Source organism: Pteropus alecto, unplaced genomic scaffold (genome assembly GCF_000325575.1).
Source record: "Pteropus alecto unplaced genomic scaffold, ASM32557v1 scaffold55, whole genome shotgun sequence".
NCBI lineage: Eukaryota > Metazoa > Chordata > Mammalia > Chiroptera > Pteropodidae > Pteropus > Pteropus alecto.
The window spans coordinates 1225637-1231818 of NW_006436813.1; positions in this window are offsets into that span (position 1 = coordinate 1225637).

Genomic DNA, 6182 nt, shown 5'->3' on the forward strand with positions numbered 1-6182 from the left:
ACCTCCAAAGTGAATCATGCATTAGACAAAAAATCATTAAGTTGAGAATGATACACATAACCTCTTAAGCCATAACAATTTCTCCTTTATCAAGATTCCATTAAAGTTTTCTAAAAGGAAGCAAACAACACTCCAAACCACTTGCTTCTTGAAAAAAAGCAGTTGAAAAGTTAAAAAGTATCCATCAAATAAACTATGATTACTGTGGTACAGCTTAGGTATTGTTTAAAATCCTAAAATAAAAAATAAATCACATAGGAAATTTAAAAAGAAGTTCTTTCTGTAGTGATGATGAATGTATTTTTGTAAAAATCTGCTGTGAACTCGACTTCACTTTTCAGCTATGAACTGGATGACTGATAAGATGTCTCTGCAGAGAATAATCCTCTAGTCAATATCAAACAGAGAAGGAAACAGATATCCTTACTGAGTAGCTCACTCAAGGAAGGAACCAGAAACCCATGGCATTAGACGTAGAAAAATTGTGCAAATAAGCCAATGGACGGACTTGGTGTTTCAAAGATGAGCCCCCTTGGCTGGAATTACGCAAACTTGATCTATAAGATGTTAGGCAGTTACAGCAAACTAGCTCTTTTCACCCTATTATAAGCAGGTTAGTACTAATCTCCCCCTTTTAAGAGTCCTGGTAGATTATAGCAATTTTACCCCTAAACCCAAGTACACAAACTTCCTCTATTTGAATAAAGATTTTTTTTTTTTTAAGAGAAGGACAGGGTTGCCTCCATGTATGTATATTAGGGCAAAAAAGCAGTTGGACGCCTATGTTTTCCTAGGTCAGCACGAGTGCTTCTTAGAGCTAAGTCAGCATCTTGATGGGTCATGTTTGTGAATTACCCAAGGAACTAAGATTCCTCAAATTCCAGGAAAAAGTATGTGGTACTTATTAAAGATATTGACTTTGCTCAATACCCATCTTTGCTCCTCCCCAACCACACCAAAATGGAGAGAAAACGGATATCCAAGAAGGCACGAGCCACGAGCCCTTGAGAACAGAGAGAATGAGAGATTAGACAGCAGCAGTGAAATGCGGAGGCTGCAGAGCAAGCGGACGGAGTGGTAAGTCACTCAACATACCCCAGAGCTGCATCCTTAGTGTCAGGAAAAGACGGGAGCAGCTCAATCTGTTCTGCACAACTCCCAAACCACTTGGAAGGTGCCAGCTCTGGCAACAGTGAAAGCAGAGTTGAAGGTAGGGTTAAAAACAGGAGTTTGGGGTATAATTTTTTTCATTTTGTGCAGAGTTGCAAAGATTACCAAAGAAGCACTTAGAGTTCCTGATCTTCTCCCTCATTCTTATTGCTTTGCAACTCCAAGGCAGGGAGTGCGGGGTAGGGCGGGAGTGAGGGTGGCAGAAGACTACAGATTTGTTTTGTGAAGTTTCTTGGACTGCAGGATGCCAGACACCACTGAGAGCAGGGCATGGTAAGGAAACAGGGGACCGTAGGAATGTCGGCACACCCTCAGCACCCCAGCGGTCAAGCTTGCGTCCTCCAGGAAGGAGGTGGGAGATTCTTCTCAGGACAAACTGCCCAGCCCAACTTGGCAAATCCTAAGGATACTGACACATGCAATCTCCCCACGACATGACTCTGCCGTATCACTACAAAATAAAGCCTGAAGTTGGAACATCTCAAAGCTTCTGATCAGATTTTTAATCTCCCACTCTTAAATATGAGCAGATGATCAAAAATACTTGAATAAATCTTCAAATGTGATATATACAGACAACGAAACAAATCAAAAAGCAGAAAAACGTAACTTGAAAAGATACTAGTATTAATTTCTTCAGACAGATAACAGAAGGTGTAGCATTTCAGAGAGGAAAAAAAAACAGACTCACGCACACATACATACTATTTTTAAAGAACAGTTAGAGAACAAAAAGAATTTTGGGAGATTAAGAAATGATAGCAGAAATTAAAAACTTAACAGATAGATTTGAAAGAAAAGCTGAGAAAATTTCCCAGAAGGTAGAAGGAAGAAAAGGACAAAAGCCAACCAACTAAATAAACAAAAAGAAAATAGCAGAAGAAACAGAAAATAATTAGAGGACTCAGTTCCAGAACTCCAAAGTTCACATGATAGGAGTTCCATTAAGAGAGAACAGAAAAAATGAAGGTAAGAAACTTGGTAATGAAATTAGGGCCCACTGAGTACCCAACGCAGTGGGTGGCAGTGGAAACTCACTGTGGTACATCATCACAAAATGTCAAAACTTTGGGAACAAGAAGATCTTATAAGCTTCTGGAAAGGAAAATAAACAAAAAGATAAATTACAAACAAAGACCAGGAATTACAATGCTTCTAAACTTCTCAACTTCAACACTGGATGCTAGAATGATTAAAGAACACGATTTCTACTGTAGAATTTAATACCCACCCAAATCATTAATTAGGAGGAGTAGAATGGCATTTTCAGACACTCGAGATCCTGAAACATTTACTGCCTGTGAATTCTTGTTGTTTTCTAAGCGTTCTTGAGGATGTGCTCAACAGAAACAAGAGTATAAAGCTATAAAAGGGGAAACACAGGTTCCAGAAAACAAGGAGTCTAAATCAAAAGAAAAAAAGCAAAAGGACTCTCCTGAGTGAAGAAGCGCTCCCAGTATGAATCAGTGTACCAGGTATAAAGCATGACCAGCCCAGGCCGGAGAAGGTCAGACTCCTTCAAGAAGTTTGGGCTACAATTGTACAGTGTCAACTTCACTGCTGGAACTAAGCTCCCAGAAGTCTCTCCCTGATGAAACTAGATTAGCCTTGGCCCAAAAGACATTTAGAAGGTAAAAGTGGAGCAACAGTCATACTTTTGTATGCTAGGAAGGTAGGAACTGTCACAACTCACACACATTGTCACTCACCATGACAGCCAAGTCCATAGTCACCCCAGCTGCTGCTGGGTCTCCTCTGTTGATGTCTCTAAATCCTGGGGAAATTTTAGCTCCAGGGAAACAAAATGATGTGCAAAAAGTAAAAAGCAATCATGATATACCATGTGCCTTAGCAGTGAACAGAATTTACAAGCACATAATAAATGTAATGTAAATGCTGAATGCTAAGCTCACAAAAGTTACAAGACAGCTGAATTGAGAAGGATGCAAGGATGGGAAGGAAGTACCCGTGTATGTTGTAGGGGTGGGTGTGGCAGGTGTCGTAGTGGTCATGAAAGAAAATTAAACGTTCATCTTTCATGGAGGAAGCCAATTGTTCGTGCCTGAAACTGAAGCAAGACGGCTGAATTGAGAAGGATGCAAGGATGGGAAGGAAGTACCCGTGGATGTGAAGGAAGTACGCATGTATGTTGTCGTAGTGGTCATGAAAGAAAATTAAACGTTCATCTTTCATGGAGGAAGCCAATTGTTAGTGCCTGAAACTGAAGATTCAAGATGTAGCAATACAAGCTTTGTATTAGAAGATATGGAGGTAAATTTCAAAATAACCAACTAAAAGAAAAGAAAGCAGTTGCTTTAAAATATCAAAAGGAAGAGGGCAGAGGATGGCTGCCTTCACAAGAAGGCTTAAAGAACCAGTTTACTATGTAAACTATGTAAATGTATACATTAAAAATTTTGTTTTGAATGGAAGACTCTATTCACAATGTTCGAACTTCAAAAGAATTGTTAAATACATTATAGCACATCCAGGTGATGGAACACTAAGTAGCCATTAAAATTATGTTTCCAAGAGATATATGATGGCATGGGAAATGCTCAACATATAGATCAGACTCAAAGGCAGCACACAAATTGCATATACAATGGGATCCCAATTATGGAATCAAACAACGCAGAGTAAAAAAGATTGAAATTATTAATATCGAGATGTCAACTGTGGTAGTCTTGGGTGGCAAGATTAGGAACTTTTTAAATTATTCCGTTTCGTCCAAACCATCTTTAACATCACGGACTGCTCTTACAAGTGAAAGAAAAAAATAAGTGTAATTATTTTTATGCTCTTAAATAACAAAAATCCCCCCCAGCACCCACTGAAATTAACTAGGCTATCTTTTCACCTAAATATATAAAATATAAAGAGCATTAGATATAAAAGAGAGGTCATCATCCATGGAATTTTTCTCTTTTTCACTCCTCAGCAGTTGCTCAGCCATTCACCAGCACCACACTCGGACATGAGGAAGGAGTATGGGCCAAGCACTCAGGGCCCTGTTCCTACTTCTGGTGCATGGATCGGGTCACAGGGAAGAGCAGACGCACCATTTCTGGTCAAATATTTTTTCGTTAAAATATTGAATTAGATTTTGCAGTTCAGTGTTTGGTGGGTGTGATTTGGAAGCCGATTAGAGTCTGGTCTCCTTCATCCTTACCTCCTCCTCATTCATTTCATTCATTCATTCATTTCATCTACAGGCATAAATTATGTGTCCACCATGTGCTTACACACTCTACTACACTCTCACATCCCATGTGGGTACTTGGATTTGGATCCTGACCTCGAGGACCTTACAGTCCAGCAGTGGAAATGCATGAGCGCGTAGATGACTGTGATATACAGGGTTCGACTTGTAAAGGACCAGAAGAAAGGTACAAAGGGTTCCCAAAGAATGGAGAGTGTGGGAAATATTAACTCAACTATTCATGATTTAGTGTGGGGCCAGGTCCATAAAAGATTCTCTTGTTGCTCATTGCCTACATGATTTACTATTTCACAAAATGAACTCTTTCAAAGCACAGTGTTTAAACAAAGAAAAAGAGCTCACCCCGGCGTGACTTCCAATGTCAGCTCTTGTTTTTCTGCTGCTCTCCTGTCGGTCAAGCTGCTAACAGGTTTAAATTTCTTCTTTAGTTTCATGGCTATGCAAGCTTGCAAGAGGGCCGTTTTTCACCATTTCCAATAAGTAAGAGAACTGATCTATGTCTTCTAAGACAATGCACATGAGACGTCCATTTCTACCTATACCCATCCCAGTAAAATGTCTGTTATTAATTTGGGTTTCTCTTTCTACTCACAAGCAGTGGTTAAAGGGCCCACGCTTCTGAAGATTAATCTTCTTCTCACCTTCTCTTGATTCCTACACCTACTGTGTGAGAGTCAGATCCCCCCTCTCACCCAACACACACAGAGACATCTGTGGAACAGCCTCAAACAGCTCTTGGCCCCACAGGCAGCAGTGCGCCTTTTCCAGTTACAGGCAACATCAAATACTGGATAAGTTAGCCTGTGAGCCTCATTCTGAGATACTATGAGCCTCATAGTATCTCAGAAGTAGGTACATGTTGTTTAGCCAGGAAAGGTGATCCCAGAAATTAGAGTGCTAAGTTAATCAGCCTTATATAGGGTGACTTTAGTGTACTTCCTGTGGAGCTGTGTTCCCAACATGTATTTTATCTTTTACAGACAGACTACTGATCAGTGCTTGATCAAAAAAGCCAGTTAAAGTGGGGAAGCATAAAAATAAAATTAAATAACCATTTTAAATTAAAACACATAAGAATAGAGAGAGGAAAAAATAGCGTAGATGATAGAGGCTCTGTTCATCCCTCTGGCGACCAAATCAAAGTTGTGATGGAAACAAGGAGCAACAGAAAGGAAAAATTGCCTGGATCTAGATGAACAAGCTATACGACTAGGGAGAAATACAAGAAATCACCCTGCAACAGCACAAGGTGGGACGGGGCGAGGACGCAGAGCTGCCCGGTCTAGAGTGGCTGAGTGAGATGGAGGCTGCAGCAGCAGCAGCAGCAGCAGACTCCTCCTAAAGGGGCCGCGTCTGTGAGCGGATTTTCACGGTGACAGACCTGCTCACTCTGAGCACCAGTGCCCGTTTGGCTGCACGCAGAGGACACCAGGGACTTTCAGAGAGACATTGTCGGAGTGAGGGCCGAGGCTAGACATGCTCAGTACAGAAGTGCCAGCAGTATTCATTGTTCTCTGTTGAGCCCTCCCCACTACAGTGCGCCAGGCACAGCACTGCCATAGCCCTGACATCATCAAACTGGATAACAAAGGTCGCTCCGCCCAGAGGATTCTCTGAAACCCCGCCTCCTCCAACTCGAACCCCCCCACCCAAGCCACATCCAGGTGTATCCTCAATGAGTCAGGTGCTCCTTGCTGAGCATCACCTAGGCTCACACTGGAGGCAGCTGGCCTCGGTTTCTGCTGTGGCCCTTTGAGGCAACTATAAGCACAGTGTCTGTGGATAGATT